The following is a 23,173-nucleotide window of genomic DNA, read 5'->3' on the forward strand; positions in this document are numbered from 1 at the left end:
CAGGACTGCAACAAGTTTTGGTGAATGGTTTACCTAGAATGGCTGAAAATAACTTCATTAAGAATAGAATGTAAAAATTGTGATCAAGTCCATTGAGTTGGAATTCTTGGCCCTGTTATTGTTGGGTAGAGCCATTTAACCAGTTCTGAACTGAGTTTTAAGCAAATATGATATGTGTCCCTGCCAGGTCACTGCATTTCTTTGCCATTGCAAGACTCACCAGAGCCCTCTTTTTCCTCTAGAGTAGGGATTGGCAGCATTCACAAGGTGACTATAACATCAGCTGGGGTCATCAAGTAAGAAAATGCGGAAAAAGAACCCAACTGACCTGAAATGGATATATAATATAAGCAAGAAATAAACCCTTTTTGTGTTCAGTAATTGAGATTTTGAAGTTTTTTTTTTTCTTTTTCTTTTTTTTTTTTTTACCACAGAAGACGCTACCCTAACCTGTCTAAGGACTAAAGACTAAAGTCTAAAGACTGTGTGTGTGCAGTCATGTCCAACTCTGTGTGACCGAATGGACTATAGCCCACCAGGCCTCTCTGTCCATGGAATTTTCCAGGCAAGAATACTGGAGCGGGTTGCCACTTCTTTCTCCAGGGGATCTTCCCTGGAGTTCAAACCCAGGGATTGAACTCATGCCTCTTGCATCTCCTGCATTAGCAGGCAAGTTCTTTAACAGCTGAACCATCAGGGAAGCCCCAATGACGGGACAAAGAGATAATTCTGCTGGGTTGAAAGAGATGAGTTGGCCGAATATTACTCACATTTATACAAGAAGCATTATGATGTAGTAAAAAGAACATTGGACTAGGATGGTTGGAGGCATGAATGTATGGATGAGTAGATACAAATATACTTAAGACAGATATTGATGGTTAGAGTGTCAGCTACAAACTGGCACTTGCCATTTTGCCATCTGCCTCTGTGGAGATTGAACCCTGTGCTGCTTCAGCTGATGACCTTTGACACATCCTGAGGGAGTTCAGGGTGGAGAGTGAGGCACTCTGGACTTCAGGGAAACTGGTGAAACTGGTCTTTAGATAGTTAGATGTTTTCAGGAACTGATTTCATGATCTCAATCCTTGCATCTCCCCATATCTAGAAAAGCACTAAATCACTTCATGGTGGCATCAGCTCCCTGCAACTAACAGAAAACGTTTTGTAAAATGAGTGCTTGATTACATTGAACTCTCCCTTCACCCTATCTTATATATTGACCTCCCCCCACTGCCTCTTTGGAGCAGTCTCTCAGAGCTCTCTGAGGTGCTGTCTCCTGGGCTGCAGTCCTCATTTTGCCCCAAATAAAACTTAATTCTCACATCATGCATCTTTTTTGTAGACAAGAGTGAAGAATTAAGACCTAGGGATCCTGGGTTTAACCTTACCACCTGTTATTTGTAACTGTGTTATCTTCAGTATCAGCTCATTTAACCTCTCTAAATGAACATCAATGTCTTCTTTCTTGTAATGGAAGTAAGAACATTTACTCAGCCTTATCAAAGGACTGTGTTGATAATTGTGGCTGACACACTCCAGGTGACCAACTACGATCCCTTCTTCCTAATGTCCATGATTTTGTTTATAATCCCCTCCCTTTGAGTGTGGGCAGGACATGTGACTTACTTCTAACCAGTTGAATATGGTGAAACTTACAGGTTACTCCATGATTATATTATATTAGATTTCATCTTGCTAATAGACCCTCCCTAAAACTCTTTGTGCAACTTGGTGAAGTCAGTGGGCAAGCTGGAAAAGCCCATGTGCCAAGGAACTATGGGCAGCTTCCAGGAGCTGAGTGTCTGGTAGCTCAGGCCCCAACAAGAAACCAGGGCTCTCAGTCCTACAACCACAGGAAATTAATTCTGCCAATAACCTGTGTGAGCTTGAAATCAGGTTCTTTCCCAGTTGATCCTCCAGATGGGAATATAGCCTAGCTGACACCTCAATTATATCTTTGTGGGACCCTAAGCAGAGAACCCAGCTAAGTTGTGCCCAGACTTCTGACCCATGAAAACTGTGAGAGAATAATCAGTCAAATTTACAGGCATTTGTCATTTGTTATACAATAATGGGAAATGAATACAAGAACTAAATTAGTTCAGTTCAGTTCAGTCGCTTAGTTGTGTCCGACTCTTTGCAACCCCATGAATCGCAGCACACCAGGCCTCCCTGTCCATCACCAACTCCCGGAGTTCACTCAAACTCATATCCATCGAGTCGGTGATGCCTCCAGCCATCTCATCCTCTGTCGTCCCCTTCTCTTCCTGCCCGCAATCCCTCCCAGCATCAAACTGGAAATACATGCTAGGAATTAGGCTCAAAGTATCAAAAATTTCATGGAGATTTCCACACAGTACAAAGTCAAAAAAGTTACACATATGCTTTGAGGAGTTCACAAGGCATTTTTTTAACCAAGTCATCACATAAACATCTCCAATTTTCCTTAAAATTATAGTATCTACTCTTTTATTCTGACTTTGAAGTTCTAACAGCTGTGTCCACTGATTGTTTTTGGTCTGTGAAAGGTATAACTTCTATATTGCTGTCAATAAAGACAAAATCCGGGGTTTAACTGCTCTTCCTTAGAGAACTATGAAAAACCCAGGCTGTTTTAACTATGGATTCAATTTAATAGGTACGCTTCAGCCCACATTTCGGTAGAATTGCCACTTTCATCATTTTTACTATTATCTTACACGTTGCTATGACTATTAACTGCATCAATGAATGCTTGTACTTTTGTGTCTACGTTTTTCATCTGGAGACTTTTAAAATGGATGTTGGAGGAATATTGTTGATGTCAATATGCCAAATTTCATCTCAATTACAGGGGTATAAATGATATGCTCTCAATTTCTGTTACCAGTAATAACATTCCTTGCCTTCTGTAGCAAAGCTCTTTCCAAGAACCCCTGACCCATATGTAATCAGCTTTGTGGCTCTGGGACAGGGCAACATAGAGCTTTTCCTTAATCATTCCAAATCTGCTGTATGATGATTATAATAATACCCGGGAATGAGTATCCTCTAAATACCAGGCTCATTGCAGACATTCTACCTAATTCTCAAAACACCCCTGCAAAGTAAATACTTTCATTTCCATTTTACAGATCTGGAAACTCTGGCTTAGGGAGAATAATTTCCTTACCTGAGGTCACACATCTATAAGTCACTCAAGCAAGATTTGAAATCAGATATGTCAAATTACAAAGCCTTATTCCTGCCTCCACACCCTACAAACCCTTCTAACACTGAAAACTGAGAACACAGCACCAATTTAAGACTATTTCCCAATTTTCTTCCATTCATAAACTTCTTTTAATGTGTTAGCCCTTTTTATATGGTATCTGTATAATCATCTGTTCAGAAATAGAGCAGTATTCAACTCTGTAAAGGCAAAGGAAAAGAATCTTACATTAGTTAGGATTACACTTGGCTGTGAGTGATTAAAAGTACAAAATTACATTGGCTTAAACAAGACATGAGTTTACTTCTCTTTCATGTATGCACTCTATGGATTTGGTGATGACTAAATCCAGGATCCAGCCCTCAGGAAATTTGCTATCTAAAGAGAAACCTAAACAACTCCTGATAATGGGAAACAGAATCAACACTTTGCTATAATGAAAGAAGGAAAAGGGGACTAGGGAAGACAGAAGTTAGTTCTAACTGGTAGAGTCCAAGAAGACTCCTTTGAAGAAGTGACATTGAACTAAGCTTAAAGGTGAGAAAAAATTCAGTAGACAACAAAGGAATTAGGGAGATAGATGAGATCTAAGTGGAGGCGGGGGAAGGACATTCAACGCTAAATAAGTGACAAAAGTAAACAGATATAAAATGCTAGTCCATCTCCCATTCATAGAAAGGGATATCAGTCTGGAAAAGACTCCTTTTCCTTGTTCCCCCAATATCCATTCTTCCTTTCTTCTTTAGTAATAGAATCTTTAGCTAAGTACATGGCTGATCAAACTAAAGCCTACATTTCCAGACTCCCAAAGGCCTAGATGGACCATGAGACTAAATTCTGATTAATGGAATGTGTGCAGATGTATCATGAGGAAGTTCCTGAGAATCATCATTAAGAAACCAATTAGCACTGCCTTTGGCCTCTTCTACTTCTTCCCTTTTCTCTCTTCTTGCATGTTGGAATGTGAAGGTAGTGGCCAAAGCTTGAGCTGCCATCTTGGAACATGAGATGACCTGGAGCATAGAGGTACCAACATTCTATCCTACAGAACCTCCTATATCCTATAGAATATACAGAATATATATATCATATATAGAATTTTTATCCTATAGAACCTTCCCATGGATCTAGATAGGCTTTCAGTTGGGAATGGGGTCTGTGGGGGAAATTCTATGCCTACCCCTTACTATCAATGATGAGAATGTACCCTACTGAAGCCACAACCCTCAGAGCAATGTTGAAAAGAGACACAGGCTACCAAACAGACATCAGTCCTAGGTTAGCCCACATTCTCAGCTGTGTGTTTTGAGTATATGAAGAGAGTGGATACCTGCTCACAGTAACACACATGTTCAAATCCTCCTTCCCCTCATGTCTACTTTCCTCCCCACAGCTCTACTCGCCCTCAAACTCTAAATTTCCCCAAAAATTCCCTCCTAAAATCTCGTCAAGTAGCTTTAGCCCTCATGCTATTTCTCCCTCTATCCCTCTGAAGACCCCAGGCAGGTAGCAGTATGATGGGGACACATGCCACCCTACAGAGGCTGAGCTCTGCACAGGAAGGTTTCTATTCCATAAGGAACCCAAGCTATTGGAGGAAAGGGGACCTGTTCCAGGGCTAAAGAGTGAGCTCTTGTCTAACACTCAGAAATGAATTGTCCTAGGAGAAAGCAATGGTACCCCACTCCAGTACTCTTGCCTGGAAAATCCCATGGATGGAGGAGCCTGGTGGGCTACAGTCCATGGGGTTGCTAAGAGTCAGACACGACCGAAGCGACTTAGCAGCAGCAGCAGCAGCAGCAGGAGGCACGTAAGTTAACAAAGCAAGAGACTTTATTGGGAAATGGTGCCCAGGCAGAGAGCAGCAGGGTAAGGGAACCCAGGAGAACTGTTCTGCCATGTACCAGGTTTTATACTGATGGGGTTCATTTCCAGGTGTCTCTGGCCAATCATTCTGACTCAGGGTCCTTCCTGGTGGCACGTTCATCACTCAGCCAAGATGGATGCCGCCGAGAAGGATTCTGGGAGGTTGGTTGGACGTGTGGACTGATGTCTCCTCTTTCCTTTTGACCTTTCCCAAATTCTTGCCGTTGGTGGTAGCTTGTTATTTCCGCATTCCTTACCAGGGCCTCCTATTGTAAGCTAAATCCTGCAAATGATTATCATCAAGCCTAGCCAGGGTGGGCAGTTTCAGACAGTGGTTTCCCTAACAAAACTAACAAGAAACTCAACTTGTACTACAAAACACTTTTATACATCTTTAGAATTCAGTAAGAGGTAATATTTTCAGTCTTAATCTTTGATTCTAACCCCTGAATTATAGGTAACCAAAGAAATTCTAAAGAAATAACAGAAAATATGTGTATCAGACAATATTACTTTCCTCCCCAAAAGCCATTCCATTTTCCCCTTATGAATGACATTCATTTTGTTCAGATTTGAGGAAGCAATGTGCTCCAGGAAGTTTGGACCCCACTCCAGCCCTAGAAGATTAAGCATAATTAGTCAAGTCAGTCATGCGAATCCCACTTCCTTTACCAGTGATTGCTGTGCAAGTGGGCCTATGACCCCTTCTGGTCAAAAGGGCCTGAGGGGAACTTACTAGGGACTTCTTAGAATGATTTTTCTCCATGATTGGAAAAAAAAAAAGGCATAAAGGAAGAACTCTCCTTCCTGTTTAGATTCAGCTGTGGGGGGACATGATGCTTAGAGCTGCGGCAGCCATTTTGTGACCATGAAATTAAAAGAATCACAGAGAAGCTGACCCAGAACCCACAACCCACACATCAACTGTGCTGCTGAATTAACAAAATTCAGAACCATTATTTCCAGATTCAGGTTAGGTAAACAGTAAACTCTAACTTTTAGGTGGGATTAAATATTCCATTTCATATAGCAAAAAGCATTATAATTGATAAAATATTCAAGAATGACATCAATTTGCTTCCTTTTCACTCAATATTTCAAGATTATTGAAGTTGTTATAAACGAATTCATTGAATATTATGATAAATAGAATCTTCAATTTTATTTATGTATAATTATAAATTGGATATAATTCATAATTTCTGATAACATAAGTTCTGATAACATAATAACTGATAATATTTGATAGGTATAATTAGAGTTCTTGGGTATATGAGGCTAAATCTTTAGAAAGGTCTTCATACCCAGGTCATTTTATGATGCCTAAAGAAAGCCTTTACCATCTCATTTTCATTTTCTTATCTGACTGGCTGAATCCATTGACTGTCCAGCCAAAGAAACTGACAGCCTGGTGACACGTCCATTGTGTATGAGCCACACTCTTGGTGCTTGACTTCAGAGTGGGGCATACAGATGGCCCAAAGCATCTCAATTGGAAGAAAAGCCAAGTGGTCAAGCTGGAAGATTAGCACAGAGAACAAAGATGTTCATAAAACTCTCATGAATAGTTTAAGTGAGAAACCAGCAACAACAGCTAGTGCAGTTTACCTAAGTGCCCTAGGACATGGTGTATGTTTATATGCAGGCTTCTTCATAGTCATTTTTCATTATCTTGGATCTAGGATATCATGTACCCAGCTGTGTAATATACCTGCCCTAATGTGCGTTTATTTTTAAATGCCATTTGTAGATGATTTCTCTCAAGCCTTCAAAGGGCATAATGAGATAATGTGGTGGAAAGCACTTTGTAAGCTGTAAAGTACCACAAAAAATGTTGCTATTTTGGTTAAAACTCTAAATTTTTTTAAATTTTAAAACATTAAAGTGAGCAATGGCTTTATGAAAGCCCTCCCATGGTCCCAGAGAGGCTGCTACTAAGACACTGGGAGCATACCTAAAGGTAAATGTATGCTAATGGTTTTACTATTTTTATCTGCTAAAATTCTGTCCAAGAGACAGAAAGAGTTCAGGAATTGTACTTTCTCCTGTTTCTTAATACAAATATGTAGGGGGCACTTCCAATCCTGGACAACTGAAACAGGATAGATAAACTGTAAAATGCATGCAACACTTGACCCTTCTGTCTGCACCAAATCCAGCCCCCACACCCAATACCAAATTAAATCTTGGAGACATAGTTTTGGGTAAAATAGAAAAGAATAGCTTTATTGCTTTGTGAGGCAAAGAGGCCACAGAGGGCTAATGCCTGCAAAACTGTGTCCCCACTTGGAGGGGTAGTGAGGAGTTTTACAGTAATGGTTCAAAGAGGGTGTAATCAGCTCAGGGACATTCTTCTGATTGGTTGGTGGTGAGGTAAGTGGGAATCAGCATCATCAACCTTCTGGTTCCAATGGGTCTGGGGTCTGTGTGCTTGTGAGGGGCATAGTAACTTTTCCCACCTGGTGGAGGTTCCAGTATCTGCGAAATAGCTCAAAAATACTATTATGTATATCCCTTGAGGGAGAACCAGGACCCTGTCCCAAGGCTGCACTACTGTTTCTTTTGATTGTTCCTCCCTTGTCTCTGTATCCCCTCCCTTCCCTAATTAGCAACTGTTTGAACCTGCTTGCTGCAACTCAGGGAAGGTCATGGAGGCCAAAATAAAGCCCATTTTCTGTAATCAAGAAATGGGAGCCAAAGAAAGGCTTTTGTGCCCAGGAGCCCCACAGGGCCCTGCTGGTACCATATTCTGATCTCTCTAGTCCCCATGACAAGCACAGGAAGCCCCAGGATCCAGCTCAACAGGTGAGCAACAAATACATGTTGAACTGAACTGAATTCATGAAAGAGTCTATAACTCTCTACTCAAAACCTTGTCCATGGATTTGCTACTTTGTCATCATGGGGAACTTTTTAGAAATGCAGATTCTCAGGTCCCAGTTAGACCTAGGAAACAGACTCTGTACTTTCACAAGAACTCCCCTGCGAGATGTTCGGTGTCCACTTTAAAGTGTGAGAGTCCTGCTGTAGCAGATGTCATCTATGCTGCATTCTCATCCCTTCAGTCCACCCTGGAGGTGACCTGAGTCGGTTCCCATGCATGCCTTGCTACACATCTTTCCCTGGTGGCTCTCTCTGACCCAGGACCCCTGCTGCCAGGCTGGCACATGCCAGGCCAGCCAGAAGTGCTAGGAACTTGATGTCTTTGTGGAAATGGTGAGTTGGTGTATGAGCATCACAGTTTTCCTGGCTTTAAATAGGGAAATTCCAAGACATATTCCACATTGTTTTTCAGAGTGTACCCAGGAGTACTAAATTCAGTTGCCCATAGAAATAATCCATTTTGGCTTTCCTATCTTCCTCTATCTCACTTCCCCACACTCTCAGCATTGCTTTCTGGACTCTTCTACCAAACAAACTGCTTTTACTCTAACCCTTATCTCAGGATGTTTTTGGAAGAATTCAAGCTAAGACAAGTTGCCTTGCACTTCTGATAGTCAATCCTTTCTAGTCTAGCCCCTATATTAGTCTCTCTAGGCTGCCATAACAGAATACCATAGACTGGGTGGCTTGAACAGCAGATACTGATTTTCTCCCAGTTTTTGAATCTGCCTGCAATGCAGGATACCCCAGTTCGATTCCTGGGTCAGGAAGATCCTCTGGAGAAAGAATAGGCTATCCACTCCAGTATTCTTGGGCTTCCCTTGTGGCTCAGCTGTTAAAGAATCCACCTGCAATGCTGGATACCTGGGTTTGATCCCTGGGTTGGGAAGATCCCCTGGAGAAGGGAAAGGCTGCCCACTCCAGTATTCTGGCCTGGAGAATTTCATGGACTGTATAGACCATGCAGTAGCAAAGAGTCAGACACAACTGAGCGATTTGTACTTCACTTTTGAAGTCTGAGTCAGGGTGCTAGTGTGGTCGGTTTCTGGTGAGGACTCTCTTCCAGTTTGCAGACTGCTGCCTTCTAGCTTATGACCTGACAAGTAAATGCCCAACAGGTCAACGAGATCACCTAGAGCAGAACAAAGAGGGAACTCCGCCACCTGGCTTTTCATTCTAGTTCTACCACTAGGCTCTCTGGGCCTCAGCTCAACTGAAGGATCAGGACATTAAACAGGTGATCACAAGGTGTTATCAGGCTGAGTCCAGGGCAAGAGAGCAGGTCCAGGAACCAGGGTCTCCAGGTTCCAAGTTTAGGGTCTTCCAACACACCAAATGGCTTTCTCCTAACAATGTTGGTAGGAGGTTTAAGAGCAATAGCAAAGCCCAAGTTTAATATTAAACTAAAAGTGGAACCTCACTATTGTTCCTCAAACCTAAGTCTTTCTGATTATATCCAATTCATGACAATTCACACTAATGAAAGGAAGTACTGACATAAATAATTCAGAAACTCACTAATAATCAGCCCAGCTGTAAGACACTCCTGCCAAGGGAAGCATCCCAGGAGGCCACCCCAGCTGGGTACATGGCAGGCAGGACTCCCAGTGCACGCAGATGGTCTGTGGTGGAGCGATGGCCTGCCGCCAGCCTCAAGATCAGCTTTAGGAAAGCATTCTTTTAGTGGTGAGGACTGAGGAGACCTTGTGCCCAAGAGGCCACGAAGGCAGTTGAGGGTTTTTTCAACTGACTAATGTGTAAGTCTGTGCAAGCATCCTGCCCACTTCCTAATCAAATCCACCACTCTGTGTTCCGTGAGCTTTGTCTGCAGCCGCCTTCATTCCACATGGCCTCTCCTGGCCTTGGATATTGTTGTGGGCATCTGATGGAGCAGTGAGAGATGCCAACCCTTCTGTGAAATGCCAGATAACTACTGGGCAAATTAACTCACTTCAGTGTTCTCAGTGGAAAATGGGTAGGGTGTCACAGAATCACCTATGAAGCAACTACAAGCAACACTTACTCTCCCACTTTGATCCCTTCCCATTTATCTCTGCTGAGAGCATGATACTGTTAAAAAAAAAAAAAATGTTCCCAAAGTAGATCGGACTGAAAGTCACCCCCATCACTGGAGCCATACATCTTTATTCTGGGTTCTCTCACAACTTGGAGTTCAATTAAGTCTATGTCTACCTCCTCTGAGCCAGAGAGGAGCACACGTTATACCACTACTCAGAAAGCATCAGCAACCACATAAGTTTTATGTCAAAAACAGGTACATGGCATTAGCCACAGGAATGTACATAAGTCTTAGTTTAGATAGAGCACTGGATATTTTTCGACTATAAAGCAAGCTGAGTGCTGAAGAATTGATGCATTTGAACTGTGGTGTTGGAGAAGACTCTTAAGGGACCCTTGGACTGCAAGAAGATCAAACCAGTCAATCCTAAAGGAAATCAGTCCTGAATATTCATTGGAAGGACTGATGCTGAAGCTGAAACTCCAATACTTTGGCCACCTGAGGCAAAGAGCTGACTCACTGGAAAAGACCATGATTCTGGGAAAGACTGAAGGCAAGAGGAGAAGGGGACAACAGAGGATGAGATGGTTGGATGGCATCACCAACTCAATGGACATGAATTTGAGCAAGCTGTGGGAGTTGGTGATAGACAGGAAAGCCTGGCATGCTGCAGTTCATGGGGTCACAGGGTCAGACACGACTGAGTGACTGAACTGAACTGAACTGAACTGAACCAAACCAGATATTTGTGTGTTCGACGTGACCTTGAACCTGTAGAGTAAGTCCTCTATGAACCTTCAAGTTGCTAACTTTCAAAGATGCAAAGTGCATTTGCATGTCCGATCACTTAAGCTAGTTCACATGCCTGGCATGCACTGTCTCGTGCATGCGTCCTCTACAAGTGGTTGTGCTTTTATGTACCTACAGTGCTGTATAGAGGTAAAGCATCTGCCTGCAATGCAGAGACCTGGGTTCAATCCCTGGGTTGGGAAGATCTCTTGGAGAAGGAAATGGCAACCCACTCCAGTATTCTTGCCTGGAAAATCCCATGGATGGAGGAGCCTGGTAGGCTACAGTCCATGGGGTCGCAAAGAGTTGGACACAACTGAGTGACTTCACTCACTCACTCACTCAACTCATAGAGGACAGTGGTAAAATATCTTTATTTCAAGTCCAGGATGTCCGGAAGTAAGTGCAAAAGCAGTGATGTAGCTGGTACTACTAAACTTTTCAAGCTACTGTACTGTAAGATTACCAACATTTTCTTTATTTTTGTGTTTATTTGTGTTTGTTTTTGTGTTATTTGTGTGAAGAGTATTATAAACCTATTACAGTACAGTGCTATATAGCCGATTATGTTAGTTGGTTCCTAGGCTAACTTTTTTGGACTTACAGACGTGCTCTTAGAACAGAACTCATTTGTATGTAGGGGACTTACTGTACCACACTGGTGAATGCTCCAAGGGAGGAACTGAGGAAGAGCTAGAGTACCCCAGCCAAGATGGTGTCACAAATGCCTACTCGCGGTATGATTTGATGCCAACTAATCCTGGTGGCTCAGTTGGTAAATAATCCGCCTGCAATGCAGGAGACCCAGGTTTGATCTCCCCTGGAGAAGGAAATGGCTACCCACTCCAGTATTCTTGCCTGGAAAATCTCATAGACAGAGGAGCCTGGCAGGCTACAGTTCATTGGGTGGCAGAGTCAGACGTGACTTAGTGACTAAACCACCAACCACCAATTCAGACTTTAGAAATATATCATTGTTTGACAGCTGTGTGATGATATGTTGGAGCCATAGAACAGATCGTATCTGCATCTGACACCACATGTGCCGCACATCACATGCTCTCAGTGCACTTTTTACTCCTGGCATTCCTGATGTGATCAACTGTGCTCAGATGCGATCTAACTACATGCAGGTGCAGCTGTCCCAAAAACACTGCCCATTTCCTGCCCCCAGGCTTCTCTGCTACTCTCAGCCCACGTAAGATTTAGCAGACCAGCCAGCCCTCCTGATCCCACAGGCATCTGGAAGTGGGAAGGAGTTAACATCAGAAAGCAATTCTTGGCCAGCTGGGAACGAAAAGGAGTAAATAAATTCTCCCCTTGTCTGTTCCTCAGGGAGATAACCCCAGGGTACATTTCACACATTTCCTCAAAGGATCTTGGAAGGATCAAGCCTACACCAATAGCTGTTACCAAAACTAGCCCCAGAATGTAAAGAGATCAAACCAGCAAGCTCTGGGAGTTGGTAATGGACAGGGAAGCCTGGCATGCTGCAGTCCATAGGGTCACGAAGAGTCAGACACGACTGAGCAACTTAACTGAATTGAACTGGAAGATTTAAAGGGAGAGAAATCTTACAGTCTGTGCTGAAATTCAGGTATAAGATTTAACTGTAAGGGCAGCAGAGCTACAGAGGAAACTGAATGCACAGTCTCAACAGTCTCCTATATCGAAATCAGGGCCTGATGTGAAGAGAGGGAGACCTTGAGACATAGAAGAGACTCAGCATGGAGACACGGCAGGGCTTGGGGGCAGAAGAACCCATGTGCCCTTCTCTGTTCCCAGGACATGCATAACTAGCTTGGGAACACTATGACTTTGGCCATAAATCCAGTGGAAGCTCCTTTCATTGTAGCTTGAATTATATTTTGTAAGTATGCAATTATCTTCAGCATATCCAAAAAATTACCCTTAGACTTCTTTATATATATATATATATATATATATATATATATAAAATCTCTATATTTTAATTTTTGAGGAGTTTAATATAAAAAAGAGGGGGAGAACTGGCAAAGGAAGTAACGTAGGAAATTAGAAAGAGCAAAAGCTTTAAAACCACATAAATGAAGGTTCAAACACCAGCCATGCTACTTACTGTTAGCCTTGAGGATATCAGTTTCTTCATCTGTAAAATGGGGGAAATCTTGCTGTCAGATGTTGGATAGTTAATCAATATAAAGTATGTAAAACTCCTAGCTCATAGAAAGCATTCAATACAAGCTACCTGTATCCATTTTTTCACTATTTAAACAATTGAGCCACCTCTTTCAACAGTATATGAGCACTGGCAATTATCAATATTGTATGTTTAGTATAAACCAGAAAAATTATTCAATTTACTGGTCTAGATGGAAATTTCCTTACTTTGAGGAAAAAATAAGCCAATTTCTCATAGTAATACTATAGCAATTCCTACCTAATTAATTTACGTATAATATATGAAGCAGTTAAACTCATTCTTTAACCACAAAGCTTGCAAGAGAGATGATATTAACTGCGGTTCAGCTTAACTTTTGTGGCACTAAACTGTCAAAGAATTTGGACTGTTAATAGTTTTTAATAATTACTGTTGAAGCTTCAGAGCTCCAAAATTGGCAAGAGTGCCATATTTCTCTGTTTCTGAGCCATAGTATAACATGGAGCAGACATTTGGCTATTGTCCAGAGAATCTGATCCTGTAGTCAGAAAATAGGTCAAAACATCCACTTCTGTAGCTAAACCTATGGCAGCAGACTTTGAATTGGACACTCTGTCCTGAATTTTTCTGGTGAATAATCATGCCCAGGAACATGGCTGAGAAGAAGGCTTAGAGTAGCCAGACCAGACCATAACAGATGGTTGTATAATACAGTTCAGAAGCCTTTCACAGGACAGAGATCCACAGGGGGATTGAATCAGTGTTCTCTGGTTTAAAGGCTCCCTTCAGAGAAACCATTTGTAGAGCATAGCTATACGGGTAATCCCCACTGAGAAAAGTCCTTCCAGAGGGAATGTGCAATGAAACTGCCAAGTCTCATCACTTACATGAATGAATTTTGAGTATTTAAAAATTAGGTGAATATTTTCTCCACCTAAGAAAGACAGACCAAAGCACAAGTTATTTTAAAAATCAATACTGGTAGGTTAGAAAAGGATCACTGGGAATACAAAAATACAAACTCTTTGTCTTTTTGGAAAGAAAATGCAGTGCCATTCATTCTTTCTTTTATTCATACATGTTTATGGAAAGTGAATTATGCACCAGCATTAGGAAGGTACCGACAAGCAAAACATATCCTTGCCTTCCTGCACGCTATCTAAAGACAAACTGATAAAATGTCATAAAACCATCTTCATATATAAACATAATGTAAGAATACTGGGAAAATAGAGAGAAAAGTGCTATGGAGTCTGATTGAGTTTTATACATAAAAGATGGAAACAATAAACAGAATCTGTATTGACCAAACCCAAAAGAATTTCTCAGAACACCTGTGTTGGGAACATCCTTAAATAAAATAGTTAACTATATTGCTTTACTAGGTTAAGAGCTGTGACATGATTATGGAGCAATAAAAGCATTCTTTAAAATATTTTGAGAGGCAGGACAGTGAAGAAAGTTACCCATGTATGGTAGAGGAGCAGGAAAAAAGTAGAGAGGCAGTCATTTCTGTAGCAGCCATATTATTTAATTTGCTTATTTTGACTCATTGTTCAGACTAGAGGAGAATATTTGAGCAAAGCCCAACAAATCAGATTCCTACTTAGCTAATTTTAAATGGGGACCCAGCAACTCCAATCAAGGGTTTTCCATCACCTGCTGGGAGGAAGAAAAAGCCAGTCAACATAGAAAAAAAGACATCAAAGCAGAAAAAGAAACTGAGTTGCCAGAGTAGGCAAGAGAGAAAGAGTGGCCTCCTTTGTCCCTGGTAGGTTTCAGAGCCCTGGTGTCAGTCCCCTGTAAGACCCAGCTCTACTATCTGCTTGCATTGTAGGAAACAGTCTTGCATCCATTCCATAATTACCCTTTTGGCAACTCAGGGTGAGTGATTTGTCGTAAATAATAATCAACTACAACACATCCTTCCAGCAAGACTGATCTGTTCTGTAAATCCCAAAATGCCATTGGCATTTTTAAGAAATGCAGTGTATTCTCTCTTTTCAGTGTCCCACCCCCGCCCAAGCTCGCCCCACCTCCAACTCAAGTCCCTTTCACTCAGTTTTCTCTAGTCTCTACTGAGTAGCCTCAATAACTCTTAGATGAACTCCTAGGAAAAGATTGAGGCTGGAAGCAAGGTTTTGAGTCTTATTTCACAGCACAGCATCTCCCAGATGCACCACAGTGTAAAGTCTCTGAAATCCAGTATGCACTTTATACTTACAGCACATCATAATTCAGACTTACCACATTTCAAGTGCTCAGTCATGACATTTGGCTGTTGGCTACTGAATTGGCCAGTCAGTGCAATTTTAGAGGTTGAATCCAGGCCCTGCCACTTCCTTACTGTGGGATGCTAAATTGATTATTTAACCTCTCCAGGTCTCATAAAGCTGTCTTGTGTATTAAATGATATATTACCTGCAAATCCTTTAGCATAATCTGAAGCATAGAAAGCTCTCAATAAACTTTAACCACTAATTTCATCATAAAATACAAGGGTGAACAGAAGGGAGAGTCAGAGAAAACTCATAATTTGGTAGACCACAATAAAATAATTTAGAATAAGTAAAAAATGAATAAAAACCATGTGTAACAGAATTTCTGTGTGTTTTGTAGTACTTAAAAGCTAGTTTGAGATTCAGATCCTGTTTTGCTATTTGAAATTGGGAAATTTATTTAACCTCTTGATATTTCAGTGTTTTCATCTGTAAGATGGGAATAGTACCGCATATGACTGTGGTGAGAGACAATGAGTTAGTAGATGTAAAGCACCTAGAATGAAATTCAAAAGTAAAAACAAGCAGTAGCTGTAATTATCATCATCACTTTTTTTTTTTTTTTTTTTCACATTTTGTCCATGCCCATGGCGTGTGCGATCAAACTTGCACCCCCTATGATGGAAGCATGAAGTTTTCACCACTGGACCACCAGGAAAGTCTCGATCAGTATCATTACTGCTGTTGTTATTCTACCATCCCAGATGGTGAATGGCAAGTGTAATCTCTGAGTCTCAGGTCCTCAGCTTTAATTAAGTATGTGCTGCCTTTGGAGCTTCCCCAGTTGTGCTAGTGGTAATGAACCCACCTGCCAATGCAGGAGACTGAAAGAGACCCGGGGTTCAATCCCTGGGTAGTGAAGATCTCCTGGAGGACGGCATGGCAAGCCACTCTAGTATTCTTGCCTGGAGAATTTCATGGAGAGAGGAACCTGATGGACAACAGTCCATAGGGTCACACAGAGTCAGATACAACTGAAGCGACTTATCATGCAGCACACGCACATGCTGACTTTGAGTTGACCTAAAATCAAACAATCCATTGTGCTTATAAATATGAATTTTCTGTATTCAGTATATAAAACCACATAAGGGCAAAAGTACAATTACAGAACCCTAGTTAGAAACATCCAATTCACAAACATCACAATCCCATTCACAATTATAAGTGCCAAGAAATAAAATTATGATGTTGGAGACTAGGCATATAAAATGAACCACAACCAAATATTGTCTATTGGCCCTGTACACTCTGCATTCCCTTCTCTGTTCTCCATTGAATCACAAAGGCTGAAAGACTGGGAACTAAATGTCACATACTCAGTTGCCAGCAGGGTACTGGCTATGGTTTAGTCTACAACACTCAAGCAAGCCAGAGAAGGCAGAACAGGGACAGAATTACTCTTCTTCCTCTTCTAGCTTTAGCAGATATGGTGGGCATCATAAACAGGGGGGTTTAATAAATAGTTTCCATGTTTCCTAGAAATTCACCCCCTTAGGCCTACAGAGAAGCTCTGAGACCAGCAGTAGTTTCCCATCAGTTCCTGACCACTGGGAAGCATCAGAATCTCTTTGGCCCTTTGGATGGACCATACCTGTGGTTGCCCTCTTGACTTTGGTGTCTCCATTCCTCTCATCAATTTCTGTAGGCAGCTTATTCCCCATATTAAATATTTCTCTGTTTGAAATATCTAGAATGATTTCTTTTCCCACCTGAACCCTAACTGATATTGCTTCATTTCTCTGAAAATTAATGTGGACTCCCAGATCTAGCTGATGTCTCTAAGAGATGCAGGCAACAGAATGTCAGGAATTAACTTTGAAAGTGGAAGTGAAAGTCTCTCAGTCCTGTCCGACTCTTTGCAACCCCATGGACTATACATTCCATGGAATTCTCCAGGCCAGAATACTGAAGTGGGTAGCCTTTCCCTTCCCCAGGGGATCTTACTAACCCAGGGATCAAACCCAGGTCTCTGGCATTGCAGACGGATTCTTTACCAGCTGAGCTACAAAGGAAGCCCAAGAGTACTAGAGTGGGTAGCCTATCCCTTCTCCAGAAGATCTTCCCAACCCAGGAATCAAACCAGGGTCTCCTGCATTGCAGGCAGATTCTTTACCAACTGAGCTATCAGGGAATCTAATTCATTGGCAAAATTTGATTTTAACAACAGAAACAATAATAATGAACATAACAGTCATTGCCATTTCTAAATGACAAAGTAAATAACTTTTTACAGTAAAAGAGATCTCTTTTTTTATGATGCTCTCCTTAACTCGAGTCAACCTAAATCCATCTGCTACAAACTGAATGTTGTGTCCCCCAAAAATTTACGTACTGAAGCCCTAATCCACAATGTGATGGTATGTGGAAATGAGGCCTTTGGGAGATAATTAGGTTTAGATGAGGTCATGAGATTAGAGTCCCCACGATAGGATTAGTGTCCTTATAAGAAGAAGAAGAGACCATTGTCCTCTCTCCTTCCCCAGTGTGAGAATACTGCAAGAAGGCAGTTATCTGCAAACCAGAAGGAGGGCTCTAATCAGACACTAAATTTGCCAGCACCTTGATCTTGGATTTCCCAGCCTCCAAGATGTGAGAAGTAAATATGTGTTATATATGCTACCTAGTCTATATTGTTTTGTTATAGCTGCTGCTCACACCAAGACACCAAAGCCCATGCTCTTAACCATGAGGTTGTATCTACCACACTGCACCGTAACTGAGAATCCCTGTCACCCATCGGGGAGACAGCCTCAGGCCACATTGATACCTGTGGTCAGAGTCCAGCATCAGTGCCATCTTCATGTAGAGACAACATAACCCATATCTATGTGCTTAAATGTTTGCTTTCTTGACCACAGGAATCATTAACCATGAGTTAGGACCGTTATTCCGATTTCTGGGAACTGGGAAGTTAATACTAAAAGAATCTACAAGCTCAAAATAAGACTGCATCTCAGACGGACCCACTTGAATGTAGATTGAAACAAATAGGTGGTAAGTGTGAATCCCAGTAGTCATTTTGAAAACCATACAGCACAAGTAGATTTTGTTTCCATCTAATTTAGCGAATATTACCTAAAAATACCCCCAAGATGCTCACTTACCCAGGAAAAAGTCCAGGGGCGGGGCCCCTCTCTAGAAAACTGGGTTCAACAGAGATATGGTCAAAGCCTCCTGTCTTTCTGGGCTCTGTCTGCTAATGAGACACAAAGCAGATGGATAAAGCAGCTGGGATTAGCACAGAGTGTTCTTGGAGGCTTCAGGCTCCGTGTTTCCACAGCAACATCATACCTGGAGGAAAGCAGCCTTGTGACAAAGCCCGGCACATTTGTCTCCATAAAGACAAGATCAAGGCAACTTGGCCATGACTCCTCCCTGTTCTTCCTCAGTAGTGACCACAGTAACTGGTAGTGACCATCCTCACACAACACATGGACAAGCGTCCACCTTGAAACTTCTTTGATGGTCGTTTTGGTCAGGCTCCCCAGATGTAGACCCTGAGAAGAGGATTTGTATGATTTATTAAAGAAGTGCTCCTAAGGGAAACCAGGAAGGAAGCGGGGAGGGGAGGGGAAAGGGAAGGAGACCCAAGCAGCAACGTCCTCCTGGGCACAATCCTGCAGAGAGTAGCTTCAGCCTGCTCCCAGAGAGAAGTCAGAGTATCAGATTTCACCACAGAATTGTCTGCTCCCAAATGTCATTAGTTAAATGTCACCCCAGGAGACATAATTCCCATGTACTCTCTGCTTTATACCTTTTAGGAAAACCGGGCTCTGGGAGCCAGCGAGTCCAGAGAAAGGCTATGAATACTGTCTTTGGAAAGCATAGGAAACCCAGGTGGCACACAAAAACAGTAAAATGGTACCCCAGGGGGTTGAGCAGAGTACGACCAATATCCTCTGCACTGGAGAAGACAAGTAAACTGTGGAGAGACAGATACAGAAGAAAAGGTGAGGCTGACCATACTTGCTTTCTCATACATCTCAGACAGTGTTTGCCTAGAGTTTTCTACACTGGGATTTAACACCAAGGTCAACTGGCAGCTACTGATTACAAACACTGTGCTTTTCACAGGAGTAGGAATTATGAAAATATCAAATAACAGGATTTATTATCCCATACAATAAACTGAGTTTTATGCTGCCCAGTGAGGGTCCATGTTTTGGTACAAGCAGCAGGAATTTAGGAGTCACATAATTTTTTTGCATGGTCTCTTGACACTTGATGCTTCACGTCACTTGACAGGGATGTTAGACAGAGGATTCAAGTATTGGAAAAGATACTAGAAAAGGATGACTCCTCAACTCTGACATTCAGGACTTCAAAGCCTGAATTTGATCCTGCTCTCTCTCACTTTCTGTGTGACCTTAAATCTATTAACATCTTTCAATATCAGCCCACTTTTCTGTAAAATGTAAATGTTAGACTCCACTTCGGGGAGAATGGAGTAGACAGCATTTTCTCTATTCTTTCCAGTCAGTATAACTAAAAATCTGGATATTAGATATAAAATGAACATTTTATAAAAAGACTGAAATGTGGAGAGAAGGTAGACCAGCTAGGGGGCCTCATGACCTAAAAAATGACACTGTGGTGAATTTCATGGGTTTTCTTTTTGCCTCATATACCCTAGATTTGGAGTTGAAGAAAAGAGCAACCTGAAAACACAAATGAGAACAGACAAATATGTAAATAAAAATAAAACAAAAGCTTGCTCTTTCTACCAAAGGACCAGGAAAGAGGCAATCAAACAAGAGAGAAAACTTTTAGGCAATGACACTCTATTTCAGCCAAATGCGACAGAAAATACCGTGGCCCCACCACCATCCATGCTAGCAGATGTAAGCAGATGTAAAGTGGGAAGTCTAGACCTCCATCCTCGCACGGTTGTAATGAGGCATCCGAACACCACCACCAGGGGTAGAAAGCCAACTAGAGAGCCAGGCAATAACAAGCCCTCTCCCACACTGTGCCAGTGAGTGAGTCAGACCTTCCAGATCCACCTGGCAGTAACAAGGTATCCCCATCTTCCCCATAGGGACTGGTATCAGCAGTATCTCCTAGTGGAGAGTCAAAACTTTCCTCATCACCCACTAATAACATAGACACCCCACCATTGTGTCAGTGGAGACCACGTCGGGTGATAAAACTCCCACTACCATCCAGCAGTAAAGAGAAGCTTCCTCTGCACCTTGGGTCTCAATGGAGACCAGATGGAGAACTGGACTCCCAACTCCACTGAGAAGCAATAGGCTGGCATCCACAGCACAGTGTCAAAGAGACTATCTAGACCAGAAGGCTTGAAAAAGATCCTAAGTCACATGACATAACACAAAAATGTCTTGTTACAATTGAAAATTGCTCATGATGTCAAGACCCAAAAAGACCTCAAAATGAATGAAAAACATCAATCAGCAGATGCCAAAAATAAGATGACAGAGACGTTGGATTCTAAAACAACCATTGTAAAAATGCTTCATCAAAGAGTTATTAACACAATTAAAACAAATGCAAAAATAAGCCTTGGCAAAAATATAGAAAATAAAAAAAGTGACAATTTTAGAATTATAAAATACAAAAACCAAAATAAAAAGTCATTGAATGGTTCATAGCAGAATGGAGGGACCAGAGAAAGAAGAAATCACAACTCATCCACTATTAGAGAAACAATTTAAATAGCCCTATAACTATTAAGGAAATTGAATTCACAATTTCAAAACTTAAAAAAAAGAAATATCACTATTTTGGGAAATAGTTTGGTGGTTCCTAATAAAACTAAACACACTCTTACCACAGGATCCAACAATCACACTCCTTGGTACTTATCCAAAGGAACTGATAACTTACGTCCGCACAAAAATCTCTACACAGATGAATGTGACAGCTTTATTCACAATTGCCAAAACTTGGAAGATATCAAGATATCCATCAAAACCTGAATGATACATTTAGACAATGGAACATTTTTCAGTGTTAAAAAGGAAATTAGCTATAAGCCATGAAAAGACATGGAGGAAATTTAAATACATATTACTACGTGAAATAACCCAGCCTGAAAGTTCTACATACTAATATGAGTTCAACTATATGACATCTTGGAAAAAGTAAAAACTATGGAGATAGTAAAAACATCAGGGATTGCCAGGAGTTAAGGAGGAGGAAAGGATGAAGAGGTGAATCATATAAATTTTTAGGGCAATGATAACTATAGTTTTGGGTATATGTCATTATAAATTTGTCCAGACCCACAGAGTGTACAACACATGAGTGAACCCTAATGTGAACTATGGGCTCTGAGTGATAATGATGTGTCAATGTAACTTTGTCAATTATAACATATGTACTACTTTGGTGAAGATTGTTATAATGGGGGAGGCTATACATGTACAGGGCAGGGGGTATATGGGACTCTGTTGCCAAATTCAGACTTAAATTGAAGAAAGTAGGGAAAACCACTAGACCATTCAGGTATGACCTAATTCAAATCCCTTATGATTATACAGTGGAAGTGAGAAATAGATTTAAGGGACTAGATTTGATAGACAGAGTGCCTGATGAACTATGGACAGAGGTTCATGACATTGTACAAGACACGGGGATCAAGACCATCGCCAAGAAAAAGAAATGCAAAAAAGCAAAATGGCTGTCTGAGGAGGCCTTACAAATAGCTGTGAAAAGAAGAGAAGCGAAAAGCAAAGGAGAAAGGTAAAGAATACCCATTTGAATGCAGAGTTCCAAAGAATAGCAAGGAGAGATAAGAGAGCCTTATTCAGTGATCGGTGCAAAGAAATAGAAGAAAACAATAGAATGGGAAACACTAGAGATCTCTTTAAGAAAATTAGAGATACCAAGGGAACATTTCATGCAAAGATGGGCTCAATAAAGGACAGAAATGGTAGGGACCTAACAGAAGCAGAAGATATTAAGAAGAGGTGGCAAGAAAACACAGAAGAACTGTACAAAAAAGATCTTCACGACCCAGATCATCAAGAGGGTATGATCACTCACCTACAGCCAGACATCCTGGAATGTTAAGTCAAAGGGGCCTTAGGAAGCATCACTACAAACAGAGCTAGTGGAGGTGATGGAATTCCAGTTGAGCTATTTCAAATCCTGAAAGATGATGCTGTGAAAGTGCTGCACTCAATATGCCAGCAAATCTGGAAAACTCGGCATTGGCCACAGGACTGGAAAAGGTCAGTTTTCATTCCAATCCCAAAGAAAGGCAATGCCAAAGAATGCTCAAACTACTGCACAATTGCACTCATCTCACATGCTAGCAAAGTAATGCTCAAAATTCTCCAAGCCAGGCTTCAACTATATGTGAACCGTGAACTTTCAGATGTTCAAGTTGGTTTTAGAAAAGGCAGAGGAACCAGAGATCAAATTGCCAACATCCACTGGATCATCGAAAAAGCAAGAGAGTTCCAGAAAAAAAATCTGTTTCTGCTTTATTGACTATGCCAAAGCCTTTGTGCAGACCACAATAAACTCTGGAAAACTCTGAAAGAGATGGGAATACCAGACCACCTGACCTGCCTCTTGAGAAACCTGTATGGAGGTCAGGAAGCAACAGTTAGAACTGGACATGGAACAACAGACTGGTTCCAAATAGGAAAAGGAGTACGTCAAGGCTGTATACTGTCACCCTGCTTATTTAACTTATATGCAGAGTACATCATGAGAAATGCTGGGCTGGAAGAAGCACAAGCTGGAATCAAGATTACTTGGAGAAATATCAATAACCTCAGATATGCAGATGACACCACCCTTATGGCAGAAAGTGAAGAGGAACTAAAAAGCCTCTTGATGAGAGTGAAAGAGGAGAGTGAAAAAGTTGGCTTAAAGCTCAACATTCAGAAAACGAAGATCATGGCATCTAGTCCCATCACTTCATGGGAAATAGATGGGGAAACAGTGGAAACAGTGTCAGACTTTATTTTGGGGGGGCTCCAAAATCACTGCATATGGTGATTGCAGCCATGAAATGAAAAGACGCT

The 23,173-nt window shown here is 41.5% G+C and overlaps 1 long non-coding RNA gene across 1 annotated transcript in view; it reads right to left on the reverse strand.

The window, feature by feature from the left end:
* The window catches only part of LOC129657978 (uncharacterized), a 40,934-nt gene extending 18,232 nt beyond the window's left edge, over nucleotides 1-22,702 (reverse strand). The window contains exon 1 of the long non-coding RNA XR_008717193.1: nucleotides 18,278-22,702. This is a non-coding gene — a long non-coding RNA (uncharacterized LOC129657978). The remainder of the gene's footprint in view (nucleotides 1-18,277) is intronic.
* Nucleotides 22,703-23,173: the final 471 nt, after the last annotated feature.

This window comes from Bubalus kerabau, chromosome 7 (genome assembly GCF_029407905.1).
Source record: "Bubalus kerabau isolate K-KA32 ecotype Philippines breed swamp buffalo chromosome 7, PCC_UOA_SB_1v2, whole genome shotgun sequence".
Classification (NCBI taxonomy): domain Eukaryota; kingdom Metazoa; phylum Chordata; class Mammalia; order Artiodactyla; family Bovidae; genus Bubalus; species Bubalus kerabau.